At 37.5% G+C, this 22,248-nt stretch overlaps 1 protein-coding gene across 4 annotated transcripts in view; it reads left to right on the plus strand.

The window, feature by feature from the left end:
* The first annotated feature begins 2,524 nt into the window (after nt 1-2,524).
* The window catches only part of LOC129762448 (teneurin-a), a 305,694-nt gene continuing 285,970 nt past the window's right edge, over nt 2,525-22,248 (plus strand). The window contains exons 1-2 of one of the 4 annotated variants that reach the window (XM_055760685.1): nt 2,525-2,739; nt 3,196-3,432. The gene's annotated coding sequence lies outside the window, so the exon portion shown is untranslated. Of the gene's footprint in view, nt 2,740-2,832; nt 3,433-22,248 lie in introns of those variants that run through there. The other 3 variants (XM_055760686.1, XM_055760687.1, XM_055760688.1) reach the window with 3 other exon arrangements.

Genomic DNA, 22,248 nt, shown 5'->3' on the forward strand with positions numbered 1-22,248 from the left:
TTCAGTTATTTTTCGATTTTCATTCAAAAATAATGATTTCTAAAACCGAACAAACCATGATCAAACCATGATGATTTTCGGACAAACCATGATCATAATTTCTCTTTGTAGAAAATCGTTAAAAAACATAAAAATTTAAATAATTTCAATGGCTCAGTAGTATTAGCAACTAGAGACCTGGGGCTTTTAAACAAAGTCAAACTCATCTTGATTACAAGTGATATTCATGTAGAAAAATTTATTTGCATTTACTGGTTGCATGAAAATACCTAAAATCGGACAAACCATGATCATTTACTCTACTAAAACTATTGATTGGCAAAGACCGCTGAAGCGGCCCTAATCGCTTCAGACATCATTATAGAGACGCTTGGAGAATGCTTCGCTCCATTTTTCCATATTTCATTGAAGCACACTTGCGCTTTGTCGTCAAGATCCAAAAGTGCATCACCCTTGTCGAAAATCGAACACTTCTCTAATTACATTATGTTGTCACCGAGTCTACATTTTTTTTTTTACGTACATCAATTTTGTTCTTATACCCTTAGTTTTTCTTTTCCTTTTCCTTTGTGAGAGATCGGATCCCTTCTTAAGAATAAGATGAAATGTAAATACATGTTAGATATAAGATAGGTTTAAGAATTGAGTGTGATGAGTGTGATTGAGAGTGTGAGTGTGATCATTGTCAACATATCCTCATATCCCCTCCTTTTCCTGAAGAAAATATGTCACCCTTCTAAACTCGAGTTGACCGCGAGTAATCGGTTTCCTATATTATTAACATTAGAATTAAGGAAAAATGTATATATACTAGTAACAATACAGTAAGGAGTTCGGCTCCTTTAAACCTATGTAACTGAGCCTGTAAAAATAAACGATTTAAATAAAAAAAAAAAAAATCAATTTTGTTATTTTTGTGCGAGTGAAACAAATCTCAAGTTTCCACTCGGTTCGTGGCAGTTCAACACACACAGGACATTTTTTGATTACTCGGAGCATAATTATTTATCGGCAGATATAGCGGGGTAACTCCAAGCGCCTCCCCAGAAATTCGAAGGTAGAAGAATTAGTTTGTAGAATTAATTTCGGAAAAATAAAAGAGTGGACAGTTGCACGCTAAAACGATTGGTCGAGTTTTAGTTGTATGAAAGAAAGCCAAGACCGTTCAGGCAACGCTACACCGCTACAAATTTCCTTTCTCCTTCTAGTCTAAAAATTTGAAAACTATCAAAATATTTTTTTTCATATTTCTGAAGTTTAGGCATTCAAGAACATACTCTAGAAACGACATTTACAAAATCCCATTATTTAACCCTTTCCCGTACAACATCGAGTCTCACTCGTGGATACTTGAATAACATAGGGCGCTAGAACGCTCAGCAGGCTAGTGAAATCACTTGATGTGTGACGTATTAAATAATACGGGAAGGGGTTCACGAGTCATAGTCATTTTAGTGATGAAAACATCGAGATAAACATACTAAATGTTTATTGGCGGCATTCGAAAGAGCATATTTAGCTCAACATAATGTGAGATTTTCAAAACTATGTTATTTCTTGTTTTGAGTAAACTAAAAATGAAATCATGAGTTTTTGGGTGAAAAACCATCAATAACTTTGAGTAGGATTAAGACATTGACAAGTTCTGTATCGCAAAATGTTGGTCTTGATAAGCCCTAAAAGTTGTTCCAACACAATTTTGATGTAGAAAGCTCAGAAAGTCTTCTGAAGACTGTTTGTATGTAGAATTTGAAATATAATATTTAGAGCAAAAAACCGTTTTTTCATGGTAACCCTATTTCAACTTAGAAAAAAAGTCGATAAGTTGATTATTTTGAGAGATAGAAAAAAACTTAGTTACTTACAATAACTGGGACTACAACATTGTCGAACTATGTTTACCTTTATCTATAAAGATAAGAAAGTTTGATTTTTTGTACACTCACGCATGCCAGTTCGTGATATCTTAACTCGTCGTCTTCATTTTATGTTCCCCATATAAGTCTTCTTAAGATGCGCTAATGTTATTATTCAGCTTCTCTTATCCCCACCTGACCATTGTCCCTTCTTTCCTATCACATAAGCAGAACTTAGTACCCTAGTACATAACAAGGAAGCTCTCACTAGCAAAGGATACCTATGCTATTCATAACCATAACCATTCATTGTTTCAATGATAATATTCGAAAGACCTTTCGACAAAATTAAGTTTACTCGAAACCTTACAGTATGCTACAATATAAATATGAAACACAAGTCGAAGAAATATAAAGCAAACAACCTGATAGATATGTCAAAAAGAAAAGGCGCCACGCTTGAATAAATTTGAACCCATATCAACGATGCGTATTGTTCCCATCTGCGAAAACGGTGTCAAAATTCGGAAATGCAGAACACATACTTTGTCAGTTGGAGAAATAAAGTGAAGAGCATACACGGATGTGCGATGACAAGGATTCTGCGCACTTTCCATCAATTCATCTGACAGTAGAATGAAATGTGCAGCAGAGTTTTGTTCTGTACTCGACTCGACGAACTGAGATTTACGGATCATTGTAATTGAACCGAGTCGTGACAGGAATATATAAAATCGACAAAATCAATGCGATTGCCATCATTGAGCGCGAAAGTTCATTGTAACCCGTTTCATTAATATACCAGTGGTTAATATTGTGTTAACTACCCGCGGACGGAACAAGAAATCAAATGGATGAACACTAATTATTGCTAACACAATTGGTAGTATTCTGCTTTACGTTACTTCTGATCAGTAAAGATTGAAATATTTGCCTTTTCATTCGTGTTTACAAAGTTAGAACAACATCTACCTTTCGGTTCTGAATTAAATTGTGGGTGTCTCTCTTAGCATGCTCTCACGATTCTCTTCTGTATCGTTTTATCCTTTGTGACACTAAACCGTGTATTTTTCGCAACACATTCTTATCTAGCAGTGTATCATCGAATATCGTCGAGAGAGCAGTGCCCCCGTGAGAAATCTGAAGCTGAAGCAAAATAGATTTTTCCAACTGCGGGAAATTACCTAGTTGATTAATAAAATGTTTTAATCCCAATTGTAAACGAAAAACTCAATGCAGAATACAATAACACCCAAATGTGCTTCGTGTCCACTCGATAACGATAAAAAAGTGCGTTTTCGTGAAAATATTTGAAGCATTAATCTACAATACGTTGCAGTAACTTACATCCAAGTGCGGAAAAATGGAAACATATAGAATATGTATATTTATGCACACGAATAAAACTGAATGCTGAAAATGTGTTAATGTCAAATTAATGAGAAAGTAATATTCACAACCTGGGTGAAAATTGTTCCGATATAATTGCACTGAGTTAAGTTAAATGATAATGCATTCCAAAGGAAATTATTCATCAATTCAATGAGATATACCATTCAGAACCAGAAAACCTAAGGTAAAAAAACATTAAGTAATATTATCTAAAACCACTTTGATACAAATACAAAATCCTTCTTGTAAATATCGTTTTCCTTTTGGTTGTTTTTGGAATCATTATATATTTTTGTTTACAACAACATCAGAATGAAACGCAGAACGCATGAAAAAATGTTCTCATACATTTTAGAAATCTCATTCCTATGGTTGGAAACTGTAACAAGTGATTGCTGCTTTTTCGATATGTTTTACAATGACTAACAATGGCCTTGCATGGACAGAATGCACTATAAATTGGGTGTGGGAAAAAATAATGTTTGCATGATTAGAAAATGAAAGAATTATTATTACCGGAAGCTTCGGGATTGTTAAGGGATTTTTATCAAAGAAATTTCTTCCGCTTGCATTTGTTTACGCGTATTCTCTAACCTGCCACTCAGAAAACAATAAAGACGTGTTATTTGGCATAGTTTGGTAATGCGTTGAGACGGTGGAGTTTCTTTAGAATAATTAGTCGGGAAAGTACGAGTAAAGGCCCATTCATACGTTGCTAGTAGCTGACTTGACAGTGAGCAGCTACTGACTCGGTGAACTCGCTTGACAATTGGTTGACTCACCTTGTCCATTCATACAGTGTGAGCTGCTGTCGACAACTCGATACTACCTAAGACAAGATTAGACAACTGGCTTCTTACTCTTCTTCGTCGTACAAAAACGAAGCCATGACATAAAGATGCCAGAGTTGCCAAATATTATAAAATTTCGGAAATTTTTAATTTCTGTTTCTATGAATCGGAACATTTGGTTGGTGGGAAATTAATGATTTTTCATATTTTCAGTAAGGCAATCTCAAAAAGGATAAAGGATGAAATAAGTCTGTTAAATACCCGCATCTTTAATATAATAATGATATCCATAACAACTCATCCAAGATTGTCTGGAGAATCTTTTCGTGCAAAACAACGGCACTCAACTCCATTGTTCAGAAACAACTTGAAAATCGTGACTCTTTCACAATACATGACCGTAGTACCGAATACTTCGCATACAGCCGATACACAAGAACATCTTATTGGATTGATGGTCTTGCTATCAAAGCGGCGAGAAGAATGTTCAGCCCAGAAATTGATGGACAGTGAAGCAGCATCTACATCATGTCGAATTTCAGCTTCATCTAATTTTAGTGATAATGTGGATGACATGAATGTTGAATTCGCCTATGAATACACCGTCGATGAAGCGTAAACTTTCCTCGACAGAACATAACAAAATTCGTAGCTTTTTACATCATCAAAATAAGTCAGCGGAAAAGAAGATGTCAGCAGTGTAACAATTGGTAGTCAGCAAAACACAACCTGGATGGTGTCAACCATCTCTTTTTTCATATTTACGAGCTAGAGCTAACAACTCTGCAATCTGCATAGTGAATGATGGGACTTTCCATTTCTTCTTAGCAATGGAAGTTATATTTCGAAATATGAAATCGCATTAGGGACCTAACGAAGCTAAACTGACAAATGAGTGTTTTGCTGTTCACTTTACTCCATTGTGAAATAACACATAACATAACATAAACATTGATGTGCCTTTCTTCTAGAATATGGTTCAGATTATTGTCGATATTTTTAAGAATCTCAAAACCATCCACAACTAAAATGATTCCGAAAGTATGTGATGCGCTGAATAGCAGTCTAAAAGATTTTTTTTAATTTTATTTATTTCACGTTGACAGCAGCTTCGGGTACCAATTTGTGAAATGAAAATGATAGCAGATTTACAGGTGGAATAAATATGCATCAACATTCAAATAATGATTGAAAATTGACTTTTTCAAATCGAATATGTATTCTGTTGCTTGGAACAATACTTTTTTGCAAGTGGTGAGTGAATTTTGAATAAAGATTGTGTCTGATAATGATTTTATATTTAGATTTTCAAGAAAACTATCTCAAATAGAAAGCGTACCTCACCAGCGTGCAAAACAAAATAACAACGATTTCGTTTAGAAACTATGAATGTTTTATATGTTTTACCAATAATCTGTCTGTTCATAGCTTCGCATATTTTTAAATTTCTTCAAAATGGAGACATTTCTTTACATTTGGCATCCCAGATTCGAACGCTACATGCTGTTTTTGACGTTTTGAGGGATGCGAGTGCGAGTAAAACCAAAAAACTTTGAAGTAGCTCACACACCGGATCACACATGACACTAATAGCTGATTTACACATTGACCAGTAATTGGCGCCAGTTACTTGAACGTCAACGGCACGCCATATTTAGATCACCAGTTGACTGGTGCTGTGCGTTCATACACATTATCAGCAACTGGGCAGCTTGGCTGTCACTTTATCCTCGATGACGAATGACCTTGTCGACGTCTGGTGGCGATAACCTTTTTGGGAGGCAAATTAATCTTTATCGGTTTTGTAGGCCCGGAGGCAGTTTTAAATTGTCAAAATTTGAATGAAAAATTTTACTTCTTGTTTAATTTACTGTTTTTATATAAATTTCCTGATATTTCCATGATTTCATTGTCTATTATCATTTTCGCTTCACAATTCGAACACATGAAGCACAATGCCTTCAACACGAATGAAGATTCTTCCATGTATACGTTGAGGGAATTGAATTTGATGTTCCTTGTACCATCGAACCATCCAGTGAACACAGATTTTTCTCATAAAGCACCGATAGGAACTGTTTTTAAACGGTTTTATTTAGCTTGCCCTGTAATTTGTATGTTTGTATGTTTGTACGTTTATATGTTTGTAACATGTTTGTCTGTAGCGCTTTACCACATAAATAGAAATTTGAGCCCCTTCCTGTTGACCGATTGATCTGAAATTTGGAACACACCTTTATCTCTGCAGTCATTATAAAACTGGGTATTTCATGATTTTGAAACTCCAAGATGGCTGCCGCTACAAAATGGCGGATTACATATTTTCCCAAACTCCTTCAATATGGGTATCAAATGAAAGGGCTTGGCTAGTAGAACACAATTATTCATGAGGAATGCAAATCCAAAATGACATCTTTTAGCGGCGGTCAAATCAAATTTTCCATGAACATGGAATACGCAGTTTTATAATGACAGAAGAATTAAAAGTATGTTTCGATGTTTGTTGGGATTTTTCATGATCTACTGTGTTCTACCAGTCGAGCACCTTCATTTGATACCCATATTGATGGGCTTCGAAAAAACATGGCGCCATTTTATGATGGCGGTCATTTTGGATTTACATTTTTCATAATTTTCCATAAATTTCTGAAAATATGTAATCCGCCATTTTGTAGTGGCCGCCATTTTAGATTTGCATTTTTCATAAATAACAGTATTCTACTAGTCAAGCCCTTTCATTTGATACCCATATTAAAAGGGTTTTGAGAAAATATGTGAACAACCGTTTTGTGATGGCGGCCATTTTGGATTTGCATTTCTCTTGGATAACTGTGTTCTACTAGTCAAGCCCTTTCATTTGATACCCATATTGATAGGGTTTTGAGAAAATATGTGATCCGCCATTTTGTGGTGGCGGCCATTTTGAATTTGCATTTCTCATGAAAAACTGTGTTCTACTAGTCAAGTCCTTTCATTTGATACCAATATTGACCGGGTTTTGAGAAAATATGTGAACCACCGTTTTGGGAGGCGGCCATTTTGGATTTGCATTCCTCATGCATAACTATGTTCTACTAGTCAAGCCCTTTGATTTGATACCCATGTTGATGGGGTTTTGAGAAAATATGTAATCCGCCATTTTGTAGCAGCCGCCATCTTGGATTTTTAAAATAATGAAATACCCAGTTTTATAATGACTGCAGAGATAAAGGTGTGTTCCAAATTTCAGACCAATCGGTCAACAGGAAGGGGGTTAAATTTCTTTTAATGTGGTAAAGCGCTACAAACAAACATGTTACAAACATACAAACATACAAACATACAAATTACAGAGCAAGCCAAATAACACCGTTTAATAATTGTTTTCACCATAGCCGAAAAAGATTATTCCCCTTCCAGTACAAATAAATATGTGGCAACACTGAAACTACCTGGCATTTCGATTTCACACAAATCTCGCGTAACTTGTGAAAAGGTCCTCTGTAACAAATGTAAACAAATCGAGTAAATGGATGCACGCTATTAGTCTTCAATCATTGAATGCATTACAAAAACAATCGTTCACGTATCTATTTTCTTCATCTTTTTATCGCCGATACAAAAAATATCCAATGTACAGATTCGGATTTTAAGCACCCAGCTGTTACTTCGGACGCCACTTTCCTCCGGTGCCCGAATCGTCCGAAGTAACAAAGCAGTCAAAACAACACGAAGTCGTACTTCGGTCGTTTTGAGTTTTTGTTTCTTACAGTAGTTGTTATCGATTTCAGTTCAATTCAACGGGTGATAACAATAATAATCTGCCTTTAGAACGAAATGCTGATTTTTTTTATTGTTGTTTAGTAGTTAGTTTCAAATTCTTATCGTGCAACGTAATATGTCCAATGTGCAAACGCGGGCAGTCAAAACGTCCAATGTAACATTTTTCGCTCCTTGGCTTCAACTTTAAACTCAAATCACGGAACAACAGCTACGATTGGTTTTGGAGAGCTATTCTTGATCGCTAGTGGTGAGAGGAGCGATAAAGATCGATAACTTTTAAGACAATTCGCGGAATAATGTTCGGGTCTTCAACTTCGTTTTTCTCGAGTTGACGAAAATGTTACATTGGACCTTTTCAAAAGTTACGCGAGAAATGTCTAATATAACGCACTGTTTGGAAGCAATTGTCATTTATCTATTGGCGCCAGTATCTAGAAAATTTTCTATTCGCTGGCGTGGCCAATTACTTGTGCGATACTTGCGCAAGTAACTGGAGCCGGGTGTTTACATGGCTCTAATAACTAGACTCTAGTGATTGGATTCTTCTACTATCGCGTTGACTGGCACCGTCTAAAACCTTAACTGACATGATGCGTTCACACGGTGTGAGTAGCTATACTGCTGTAACTGACTAGGCCGACTCGCGTGCTTACTCGCACCGTATAAACCCGGCTTAAGACGGACAGGGAACATACGATTAATTTGTATAGTAACACTAAATGACCCGGCAAACTTCGTCCAAAAACGAATTTTTTGTTATCAATACTTTCAAACATTCACGTTTTATTGCTAAGCGAACGTTCATGGGTTCAATCGCAAAACTATTCATTGTTTGAATCATTTCTTGTACTCTAAAATTCTCACATTCCAATTTTTCTACAATTTTATCTATTAATTCTCGAGTTATGCAGAAAATTGTATTTTGTTTGTATGGTATTCAAATACCTCCCCCAACCCACCTTGCATACCATGTTTGAAACCATTTGCTTGGGTATTTCTCGAGTTATGCACGAGCCTAAACTTGCAATTGTATGATCCATATTACACGTGATATTTATCACTAAAACCAGCTATCGAGAAAAAAATAGATAACTTTTTCCCCAAACTAATATCATCATCGGAGATTTCAATGTTCAGATGAGTGAACGAACCTGGCCGGGCGGCCTAGGGCACTGTCTTTTAGTTATGAATAAAACACTTTCTGGATTTTCTACTCCAGGAGACACTACCGTCCGCCTCCCTGGCTGACGATTGACTCCCTTTTATTTTTCTGAATCATCCTAACGAAACCTAACCTATCCTAATTTCTACCGACTGAACTCTCAGGTAGAGTTAGCCTATTTTACTACCTACTCTACTTATATTTCTATGATTCATGGAATTTTCCATTCGTATGGAAAATTCCGACATTCTTATTTGAAAATCCTTATTGGATTCATCTTTACATTCTAGTTGGCAATGTAATATTAAATTATTTATAAAGGGGCGCTGCATCTCCCCCTACTCAATGAGTTTTAGGGGAAACTAGAAGAGTTTTCCCTAAAATTGGTTCGTAAGGCTTGTTTTCTGTAATTTTAATAATTGTTTTGCTATCTTTTCGTCAATTATGTAAAAGTGTATAATTTCGTCACAATACATTCTTGATTTGTGTAAATATTTAGATTTTTTTTTTTTCAACATGGTTTTATTTGTCAGTACATTTTAGAAAAAGTATGTTTGTTTCATTTCTTAAACGTCATGATTCTATATCTAGATGAAACTTCAGATCATCTATGTTAATTCTAAAGGGTGTGTCACATCAAATTGCATCACGGAAAAAACGCTGTAGAAATTCGCCCAGTAGACCGATCCTTTTGAAAATTTTAGACAGTAAAATAAAAACTATTAAACAACTTTTGGCATTTTCTTTTCATTCATACTTCGAGCCCAAGCCCGTATGCTCGCACCTTCCTCTTTACCCCGTCCATAAGGTTCTGTACAACGTCAGGTTGTAGTTTTTTTTGAACAGAAATCCATTTTCTCTTGAAGTCCGCCTCCGATTTGACAACTTTTGGGTTCTTCTGGAGGGCCTGCTTCATAATCGTCCAATATTTCTCTATTGGGCGAAGGTCCGGCGCGTTGGGCGGGTTCATTTACTTTGGCACGAAGGTGACCCCGTTGGCTTCGTACCACTCCAACACGTCCTTTGAATAGTGGCACGAAGCAAGATCCGGCCAGAAGATGGTCGGGCCCTCGTGCTGCTTCAATAGTGGTAGTAAGCGCTTCTGTAGGCACTCCTTAAGGTAAACCTGCCCGTTTACCGTGCCGGTCATCACGAAGGGGGCGCTCCGCTTTCCGCAAGAGCAGATCGCTTGCCACACCATGTACTTTTTGGCAAACTTGGATAGTTTCTGCTTGCGAATCTCCTCCGGAACGCTGAATTTGTCCTCTGCGGAGAAGAACAACAGGCCCGGCAGCTGACGAAAGTCCGCTTTGACGTAGGTTTCGTCGTCCATTACCAGGCAATGCGGCTTCGTCAGCATTTCGGTGTACAGCTTCCGGGCTCGCGTCTTCCCCACCATGTTTTGCCTTTCGTCGCGGTTAGGAGCCTTCTGAACCTTGTATGTACGCAGGCCCTCCCGCTGCTTGGTCCGCTGGACGAATGAACTTGACAAATTCAGCTTATTGGTGACATCCCGGACCGAACTTCTCGGATCACGTCTTAACTGCTTAACTACGCGCTTGTGATCTTTTTCACTGACGGAGCATCCATTTTTGCCGTTCTTCACCTTCCGGTCGATGGTTAGGTTCTCGAAGTATCGTTTTAGTACTCTGCTGACCGTGGATTGGACGATTCCCAGCATCTTACCGATGTCCCGATGTGACAACTCCGGATTCTCGAAATGAGTGCACAGGATTAATTCACGACGCTCTTTTTCGTTCGACGACATTTTTCCAAATTTACGAAAAATTGACAGTGAAGCATGGCCAACGTGATCTATACACTCTTATCTGATTATAATCGAAAGCTGAAGATATAATTCCTAAAAATTAAATTTCTGCAGCGTTTTTTCCGTGATGCAATTTGATGTGGCACACCCTTTACCATCACATTCATTAACGAAGCAAATATAAGTAATAAAAAGTTTAAGAATTTTCACTCTACGCCTTCCGTTTATTCCCACTAGGCTAGGTTTTTTCAGCTCCTCGAAATCGAGCCTTCTCCATCCACCTAAGAAGCATGATATTTTCTGTTGAAGAACCGTCCAAGCTTGTTCGACGTGAACACAAGTACAAAATTTGTGTTGAAGTGTTTCTACTGTTCGGTTGCCACAGCGTATACAGTTTTCGTCATTTACACGCTGCAACACGAAAAGTAATTTCCGATGCTCGATCTTCTCATTCACCAGCAAGTATAGTTTCGTCCGCTGTACTGACGTAAGCTGCTTCGACGCGATATTTTGCCACGTGCGTCGCCAGTTATTTTCCGGATTATTCCGTTCCACCCTTGGTATTTCAATTTGATTGACGAAATGCTGGTGAATTTGATCGGCGGAGGGGTTCTGTTGGATTTGATGGGGAATTTGGGTTATGTTTGACAGGATTGTTTTAAGGTCAGGAAGATCCATTGAAATTTGGGGTCGAGGATTTGCTTGGAAAAGAAAGGAACTGTAATAAGGAAGGGATCCGATCTCTTTCAGATGACGGTTAATAGCGAGCGACTTACACTTAAGCGCAGGTAATTGCAGCTTCAGGCCACCCTTTTCCTTGCTGCGAGCCAACTGCATCATCGGGACGCGAGCAACTGTCCCTCTCCAGAGAAACGTTCCCATCGTTGATGTAATCTTCGCTGTATGTACGTTCAACGGTGGTAGAATGGACGCGAGGTACCATATCCTGGAGGTGCCGAACGTGTTCAGCATGGTCACTTTTTGATGCAGCATCAGCATACGCAGAGAGTGCAGCCACATTAGTTGTGAGAATTTCCCCACCAGCGCATTCCAGTTCAGTGTTGTCATTAGTTTTATCGAGTTTGCGAAAACTACACCCAATATTTTAACTACATCGGCTGTTTGCAGCCACTGGGTGTCGATACAGCCGTTTTCGCAAGACCCAACATCGATAGTAACAGTTTTTCGTAAATTCAATTTTGCACCAGCGGCTCTCTCGAAGCGAGTAAACAGCTGACGCATCGCATCAATTTGAGTTACCGATGTGACGATGACGCTGATGTCGACCGCATACGCTGCCAGCAGATCGTTTCCGCACACACGTTCGAGCCTGGACACCAGTGGATGAAGGTACAGTACGAAGAGGTGCATTGACAACGGGTCCCCCTGTCGTACTGATCGTTGAATCTCGAACGAGCGAGAGAGATGTCCGTTGATAAGCAGCCGAGAAGTAGATAGACTGGCGATGCGCGAGAGTAGAGCGATGAAATCATGGTTGAAGCCGAGCGAACGCATGGTTTGAAAGAGGAAAGAGTGCCGGACCCGATCGAACGCATGGTCGAGATCAAAGCTTATTAGCTTCCCAGCACGATGGTTATGACGGAGACTTGCTATGCGATCTTTCAGAGCGAGAGTGGCTTGAAAAATGTTTCGTTCTGAGTTCGAGCATTTCTGCCCTTCACTGAGGACATGATGTTCTCTCAACACTCGCTCTAATCTTGTTTTTAGGATGCGGAACAAGAGCTTGTAGTCGCTGTTTAACAATGAGATCGGACGATATGATCTGGCCGTATGGTCGCCTCCCCTCTTCTTGACCAGCACGATGATGCCCTCCACAAACGCTGGAGGAATATTTCCGCTGAGTACCTCGTTTAGCACAGGTTCAGCTCGCGGTGGATGACGTCGAACATACGATGATAAAATTCTCTCGGTATTCCGTCACAGCCCGGAGACTTTCGTGGTGCGCTCGCTGTTATCGCAGACCAAATTTCTGCCGTCGTGATGCTGCTCATAGAGACTTCGTCGGTTAGTGGAATAACACTTTCACAGGTGAAATTGTTCTCATCGTCGTTTCTCGCCTCCTCTGAGTAGAGTGTCGAAAAGTAGGTTACCATGTGGTCTTCGATCGCTCTTGACTCTGTAATTGTTGTATCCTGCTCTGTCTGCAGCTGTGTTATGATGGTTTTTTTCCTTCGCCTCTCCCCCAATTGAAAAATTGATGTGGGTTCTCCCGCCACGTGCGTTTCGTTGATTCTCATGAAAGTATGAGAGAATCTCCGTTGAAGCGCTAGCATCTCCCCTTTGAGTCGGTTAATAGTTGTTGACATTTTAGGATGCTGGTAGTACTCATCGTAGGCGCGTTGTAGCTCAGCGTATAGATGCTGATGTTTACTGTGGAATTCATCGAACACGGATCGACTTTTCCACTTGAAAAATCGTTTTATTTTGGGCTTCGCTAACATAAGCCACCACTCAATCCAAGAGCCGTAATTTCTGCGCTGTCGGGTCCAGTATTGCCACTTATACTGGAATTCCGCAACGTTTTCGCTAGTCATAAGATATGGTCGAAGGGACCAAAATCCACGGCCATGTTCTTGTCCTAGATGGGGGAGGCATAGACGGAGTGTGAGCGCTTTGTGGTTGGTGAATGAGCAGACGTGAACATGTGCAACTCGCAAATGATCGCGCAGTCCGTTGCTGACATAGATACGATCAAGGCGCGACTGAGCGTTGCGACAGACATATGTGAAACCACTATCACGTGGATATAGTTTCTCCCATACGTCATGTAGCTGTAGTTGTTGGACCACAGCTTTGAGAGCGAGACTCGCGTTCGGGCTGCTAGAATCGCATGTTCGGAGCACGCAATTGAAGTCACCAGTCAATATTACATGCGTGGTGTTATGACGAAGATAATAGGGAAGCGTTTCGTGGAAGAAATTTTCCCGAACGGCTCGTTGTGAGGAACCGGAGGGAGTGTAAACATTGCAGATCGTCGTGTCTTGCACTCGTAGAGCAATCAGTCGGCTGTCCAGGCTTCTCTCAACGTTAGTCACTTGTATGTGTTGTTTCAGAGCAATAGCTGTTCCCCTTCTCATATGGTCTACATTGAAGAAAACGACGTAGCCAGGCAAGGAGAGCTGGTCGTTTTCTACTTCTTGCAGACACATGATGTCAAGGTTGACGAAATTTCGTAAAGCGTTCAGTTTCGTGGGGTTCGTGATGGTAGCGATGTTGATGGACGAGATGTTATACGACGTGAGAGCCATTTAAACTAACATTACTTCAAAACTCTCTCCGTCTATATCGTCTCGGCGGGGCTTTTTACCAGCCGGTCTTCCACGGTTCGGTCTGCTATTGACGGATGTGGTAGAGTCATCTGTTTCGTTACCATTGCTACTCTTGCTCTGCGATCGTAACGCTGGCTTTTTGAAATAATCATCCACAGCAACGATAGCCTGCGGAGGCGTTAGTAGAGACGATTTGGTTCGTTGAGATTGAGTAACATTCGTTTTTGGAGCTGAGGTGCTTTCGGGCTGGCTGCTTGTGTGTGTTTTTGAACCTGAGGGTTCCTCCAGGTTCGTGACACTCGGCAGTTCTGGAAATACCTGCGACGATGTCAGTGGTGGCACGGTAGACTTTTTCGTATGTGCCTATCTCACACCAGCTGATTTCTTGGGTTGTTGATCGGTAGTTGACCTGTTAGTTTGTCCTGGTTGTTTCGTCACGTTCGCGTAGCTTTTCTGGTACAGAAGCTTTTTGTTCTGTACACATGATATGCCAGTGTGCGCTTGCTCTTTGCAGTGGCGGCAGGAGTGCAACTGTCCCTTATACACGACAAACGCTTGCTCTCCGTCGATGGTTACCCACGAATCGATATTCCGCTTCACCAACATACGAGCAGACCATATGCCGAGCGGTATGCCTTGGGCTTCGTTGTTTTCGCCCCATGATACTTCTCGGATCGATACTACATCACCGAATCCAGAAAGAAAATCGACGACCTTCCTTTCCGACGATCTTCGGGGAGATCGTAAACACGTACTTCGACGCTGCCATCTTCCAGCGTGATACGAAGTGTGTGTTTTTTCCCATCACTCTCCACCTCATGCTTCCCGTCATGTTCGTCAACAACTTTTTGTGCGAGTGCTAAGTCGCTAACTTCTACGAACGCACACGCATCTCCTCTGTGGCACTGGAGTCGCTTGATGTCCTCCATCTTCAATCCGAGAACCGAACGACAAAAACCAATTAACTTTTCGACCGACGGCTTGACGGCGAGCTGGGAATAGTCTATTTTGAACGTGTTTTCTCGCCTCATCGCGGAACACTTTTCACGCGACGCGGCACAGTATATTCAAATAAATTTACAACGGTGGTATGCTTCACTCGTGATAAGCGCAATCAAAATAAACGTCTGCATGTCTCAAAAGCTGAGCGGAGTATAAAATCCTTATTGGATTCATCTTTACATTCTAGTTGGCAATGTAATATTAAATTATTTATAAAGGGGCGCTGCATCTCCCCCTACTCAATGAGTTTTAGGGGAAACTAGAAGAGTTTTCCCTAAAATTGGTTCGTAAGGCTTGTTTTCTGTAATTTTAATAATTGTTTTGCTATCTTTTCGTCAATTATGTAAAAGTGTATAATTTCGTCACAATACATTCTTGATTTGTGTAAATATTTAGATTCACATATTGTTATTAAAAAGACTAATCTACCTTTTTCAATTGCATTTTTTTTTTTGAATTTTTCCTAATTGTAAATATAATGTAAATTGTAAATTGTAGTTTGTAATTTGTAATGTAAATTGTAAATATAATATATATTTGTAAATATAATGTTTTCTTTTTCAAACATTTGCATAAACTCTATAATTTTTATTTTATATAAGATTCTCACTGTTCACCGGCTACTCCTCTTCCGCTCCGTATATCCGTCGACTCGTGACTCGTCAATTGGTTGGTCTCTGGTACTAGGTGTGAGTTGCCGCTTGTCTCCTTCCGCGTTGCGCCGTTTCATCCGTCTTGATTCCATTCCTGAACAACCTTTTAGAACGGTACTTTAGTCCATCACATCTTCCATCGTTGAAATGAAATTCAACGTTTGCCAGCTTTTTTTATTTTTCTTTTCTTCTCTGGTTGTAGTGATTGAAATTTCACCAACCTTGGCTTTTCATTCATTTCAATATAGTCTCAATTGGTTCATCCTTAAATATAATTTGCCTCCTGTTCACCTTCATCTGGATCGGAGTTTTTCTCTTTATCATCATCATCATTCACGTGAAATGTAGTGCGCCCAGGCACTACCTCCATTACGGAATTCCAGTTCCCTCACGAATTGAACTGCTTTTACTTCCATTTCCTTAGGATCATATTCTCGATAAACTCCACGTTTTCCACGACTCTCGAATTGCTACTTGTTTTCGCTCCGTCGTCCCACAGCACCCAACACCATTGACCTTCCGCATGACTCGTCGTCCTCTTCTTGTGACCATTCAGCTGGGATGCCGAATCGTTCTTCTTCCCTTCAGCGCTGTGCTGAGTTTTGTCCTTGCCACGCCTGGCCACGTCTCGCTCCTCGTCGGAAATCCATTCGGAACCATGGAAATCGATCATCTTATGATATATAATTATACAATTTTCTTGTTCATACATTGTTTTGTCTATTTTTTTAACTTTGTCAATTTTTTTTTTCGTATTTCTAACTTTTAAGCAAATTGTCAATAAAATTTAATACAGTTTTCAAAAGTGTTTAGCATATACATATATCACTTTTATAATACTAACAATTTATCGATTACTTTCATCTCTATCATTAACTCATTGTTTTTTCATAATTTCTCTCTTTATCTTTTTTTCCATATCCAGTTATTAAACTATATATATATATATATATATATATATATATATATATATATATATATATATATATATATATATATATATATATTTATTTTTTTTTATCTTTAACCTTCTTACCATTCCTCTGTTGACAGACAGGTATCTCTCTTCCTCTTCTTCACGGATATAGAATGTCACTTCAGTCCCGGTTTTGAAAATAAACTGTGGATGCGGTCTCTCTCCCCTCTTTTTGTAGGTCCTAGGTGGGATCTGTGAAAATACTTAGATTGTTCTATTTAGTATAGGCAGGAAAAAATAAAATGAATTTTACACCAAAATATAGTAGATAACATGTTATTGTAGATATTGTAGATAGCATATTACCTATTTTTCTTTATATATGAGAGGTTTACCTCTTTACTTTTATATTTTCGCTTATATTACTCCTTTTTCATAATGGCACATTATAAATACATTTCTTTTTCATCATTTGATATATTCATTTACATTCCGGGGCGCCTTCCTTGTTCATTCATTCCGTATCTACTCATTCATCCTTTTCATACAATAAAGTTAGAACAATGTGCCATACAAATTTTTATTTTTTTAATTCATGTTTTCTCATTTCAAACCATGTTGTTGGTGATTGTTTTTTTCTCGATTTATCTCTTTTGGTTCGAACATTTGCTTTCTATTTAAGTTTTACGTTTTAAATAGTTTTTTTTTTTATTTCTATGCTCTTGATACGTTTCTTTTTTTCTTTCATTTTGAGAGTGTGCATATACTCCTATTTTTACATTTAATACTCACTTTTATTTTTTTTTTCATTTCATTATCATTCATTTATTTTCATATATATTTGGGGAATGTTAATATACCTCTCTCAAAATTTTCGCTTTCTTTCATATATATGTTTTTCATTAATTTGAATTTCCTCGTTTTATTAGTGTCATTTTTTTCAATCTCACTTTTATAAACACTGAGGGAAGAAATCACGCACATGAAAATGCACACACACACATACACACAATCGATAATTACTTTTTCCTATATAATGTTATTGTATTCAAATATTTCAATCATGCATCATTCATTCATACTGGGACGTGTCCCTTGTCTTGTCATTCTCATTCATCTCATTCAAATAATTGAAATATTGGAAAAAGTATATTGTTTATGTATTGTGAACCCTTTATATCTCTTCTTTCTATTTTTATACAGCCGAGAATCGTGTTTACCGTAACAGAAATAGCAATATTATTCTGGGTTTCCAGCTCATCGGTACATTCAAAAACAATTATTGCGATTGATGGACGCATTTTTGTTATAGATTAGCTGTGGGTGTCTATGATCCTCATTATATATTTCTAATAAATTACTTGATATATTTTGTCATCATATATCTTCTCTTTTAAAGCTTCTAGTATTGAATTTTTCTGCCTCTTCATATTTTCATCATTATTCTCCCTATTTATTAATCTTCTTTATTTTTTCTCTATTTCTTCATATAATTTTTTTTAATCTTCGTTTACATTTTAATTTTTTTAATCCCTTTTCAAAACCCTTCATATTTATTTCCTTTATCTTCATATAAACAGATTTTTCATCAATTAAATGTACCATTTTCTACTTTTAAAAACCCCTTCACATTTTTTTTTCAATCATTAATCTTCGATTTTTCTTCCGTTTAATTTGTTCTACCCTGTATTCTTTTCACTATTTATCTCTTCAAACGCTTTTTCCAACTGTTTGTCTTCAATGTATCATTATTTTTTTTTCTTTCAATTTAATCATTCCTTATCCCATTAATTGTGTCTTCAATTTATATCATTCGCTTCACTATATTTTCCTTCTTTTATTCTTTTCTTCTTATATACTAGTGAATTGTTTTTACCTTCACAGAAATAGAAAAACTATTCTGGTTTTCCAGCTCTTCGGTACATTCAAAAGCTATTTTAGCGATTGATGTACGCATTTTTGTTATAGATTAGCTGTAGGTAATACGATATCAGGTATATATCTACTTTTCCAATTAGTTCCCTATATATATTTTTTTTTATATGCTTTAATTATTATTAGCCCATTAATTATTTATAGCCCATTACCCGTACCATATATACATTACTTCAAAAATGATCAGTTTGCTTGCTAAGAAGTTCGAACCTCATTTTGAATTACCTGAATTCATGAGGTTCATCAGTTTTTTTCATTTAAAAAAAATGCAACCCGATGTACTTTTATTGATGGAAAATTGCCCTGTGCATCACTATAGAAATGCAAATTTTTCGATGATCGGTTGAATCATGATTTTGTTTCACCGCCGAATGCAACATCTGTTGTCCATGAAAATGGTAAATGGACAAAAAAATCGATTGTAATTACAAAGATGACGTAAAGAATGAACGTATAGGAGTAAAAATTTAAAAAGTATCGATTCTTGAATAAGCGAATTATTTGTATCTAAACTGCCATAAAAAACAATTAAAAAAATGCCATAAAAACTCGAATTCGTGATTTTTCGTATCAAAAACTCCATCAATTTTTATTTATTTAGTTATTTGTTTTCAATATTAATGGTCATACTCGCCTTTTGCTTTGAATTGATAAGAAAACTGAAACTAATCATGGAACTCACATGTTTGTGTTATTATCAATATTGATTATGTTATGCTCATAGTATGTTTTCCAAATTGATTCATCAACCAACTTTCCCATTTTCTTAAATGTTATGCATGGATAGTTATATATTAAGCATGGACAGTTTTTTTTTTTTTTTTTTTTGGTGTCAGGAGTAAGGTCCAAATCGAAATATTTCCTTGAACAAATTATTAACTTTAACTCTGTAGCTCCGCAATTCTAAATAGAAATTAAAAATGGCCATTTCTCCTCAAAGTTCCCCCAAAAAGTCTTATCGACCATTATTTTGAGCTTTCTCAGCTTCATAAAAAATTCTTTGCGCAATATGATTATTTTTTTTATCTACTTTATCGACATATTTTCCCTCCTTTTCATTGATATCCCTAATTTTTGCATTCTTTGATCCTTCATTTTATTTTTAACATATATTTTTGGAGGGTATGAATTCCTCTCCTATTATTTTTCTTTGATACTTTGTTTTGTTTTATTTTTTTCTAATTCGATAATATCTCTATGACCCACATTTAAAGTTACTTATGAACTTTTCAGCAAGTATTGAGGCATACAAGTCCTTACAGGAATGAATTCCTGGTTTTCCAGCCCTTCGGTACATTCAAAAGCTAATATTGCGATTGATGGACACATTCTTGTTATAAATTGGCTGTAGACATATATGGCTCAACCTTTTGCAATTATTTGAAATCCCACATCGAAATGTGTTTGTGGAAAAGAAAATCACACATGTTTGAAATGTCGATAAGCACAGTCCCATGTTTCCCCGTGCATACTATTAAAGTATGGGAGATATGATAGGTTTTCCAAAAAGAATGAGCAGTTCTTACTGAATCGAAGCAAAACAATATTGCTAGATGCAATGTTCATCGTAAAAGATCCAGCAACTATCAACAGGACTAAAGTAGTTGTAACAGAAAATGTGTAATGCAAAAGTTGGATTAAAAAAATACAGCGTGAACTAAATTTAAATGTGATATTACTTCCAGCGGATTTCGAATAAAAGATAATGGAGCTTCTTGACTAATTGTGGTCTATGAAGTTATCAATGAATTACTTAATTTCCACACTGGCGACCTGAGTATCTTACTCATCCATTGTTACCTTCAAGCATTGTAAATGTACGAACTAATAATTCTGCTTCGCAAAAAACACAGATTCTTTCGTCAAGTGTAACACACTCATTGGTATATTAAATTGCCGTAGATGGATTTGGAACTCATTTGCATCATGAGTATGGATTTGTATATTTTTTTCGTTATCATAGCTGTTACATATACAAAAATGCACTAAATTTATCTGTTTCGCGTATTTTCTCGCAAATCTTTTATGAGGAGATCAATTCTGAAAACCTAATCTGTCTCCTGAATTTTGAATTGTTGTTTAATGTTTTTATTTTCAGTGTCAATTGATTAGAGTTGAGTTCATTATTCTAATTTGTTGCTAGCGATTCACAAAAAACACATTCGTCATAACTTATTATTCAAATAATGAAAGAGCGTTTCAAACGGAAAAGTGTTAAAAATAGTTTTATATATAATTAGTGTTACCGGAATTGATGCTTTTTGTGGTCCCCTTATCCAGAATCCTGTCAAAATTTCGCCTACTTCCAATATTGGCATCCCGATAGCGCATTAGTCACGTTGGCTGCTTCATAGACCTTTTTCTCCAATGACAACGTCGAACTCAACAACTTCACCAACTTTAACTGAACGGACGGCTTTATTCGAATTGTTTCGAGCAATTACAGACTGATGTATTCGTTCATACATCTTCTTGGGTATCATCTCGAATTAAGAAACCATATCAACTTTGCACGTTTAACTATTTCACTACACCAGTGGCTATTATTTCCTTCTGTTGATGTATACCGACGATTTATTTTTGGCTGGGATTTGCTATTCCGGTTGCTGCTGTTCTTGCACACTCACCGCGTGTTGGTGAGCCATATTGGTATAGCCCTTCCTGCTGGCTCGATTTCTTCCGATTGGCAAGAACACAAATGTTATTGATGCACTACTATATGTCTATTTCAAGATGTGATCGAACTGTTATGGTGTAAAAATTAACGTTTTGAATTCTCATTAATAAGCACAATCAGATTTTTTCACACATTTTTTTGTTTTTAACGTCAAAATCAACGTTTTGATGTTCACATTAGTCACAGTCACATTTTTTCCTTAACTTTTTCACCAAGTTAGCCGTGGGTTGGCCGCTGTTCCCACTTGAACAGCGGCCACCGCTGTCACCACAATGAACGAACCTGGCCGGGCGGCCTAGGGCACTGTCTTTTAGTTATGAATAAAACACTTTCTGGATTTTCTACTCCAGGAGATACTACCGTCCGCCTCCCTGGCTGATGATTGACTCCCTTTTATTTTTCTGAATCATCCTAACGAAACCTAACCTATCCTAATTTCTACCGACTGAACTCTAAGGTAGAGTTAGCCTATTTTACTACCTACTCTACTTATATTTCTATGATTCATGGAATTTTCTATTCGTATGGGAAATTCCGACATTCTTATTTGAAAATGCTTATTGGATTCATCTTTACATTCTAGTTGGCAATGTAATATTAAATTATTTATAAAGGGGCGCTGCATGAGTAAAGAGAAGGAGTACAAACCGATAAATGGTATGTACAGCGCACAACAATTTTTTTTCCCTTGTTGGGTGTGAACCACAGCGTCCATTAGTTTGAACTATTGTGGTATGTCCCATTTTTTGTACTACGCTTCAAGCTTATCTACTGCTTATTGATGAAGAAGTAGACTGAAAACTATAGCGAGATAGGTGCCAATCAGGAATAATCTGTTTGATAAAATTTATAGTCCTGATCGGCGACACAGACCAAACTTCCTTGGGCTCCAGAATAGCCTTATCAAGGTGTTGAAGTCTGCGTCTTGTTAGTGCTCCGCATTTGCAGAGCAAATGTTCCGAGGTTTCGCATTCGGCATTACAAAAGCGACAAATATCATCTTGCACTAAACCTATGTTTTTGAGATGGTATTTACTCGGACAG

This window comes from Toxorhynchites rutilus, chromosome 1 (assembly GCF_029784135.1).
Source record: "Toxorhynchites rutilus septentrionalis strain SRP chromosome 1, ASM2978413v1, whole genome shotgun sequence".
In the NCBI taxonomy this organism is placed as follows: Eukaryota; Metazoa; Arthropoda; class Insecta; order Diptera; family Culicidae; genus Toxorhynchites; species Toxorhynchites rutilus.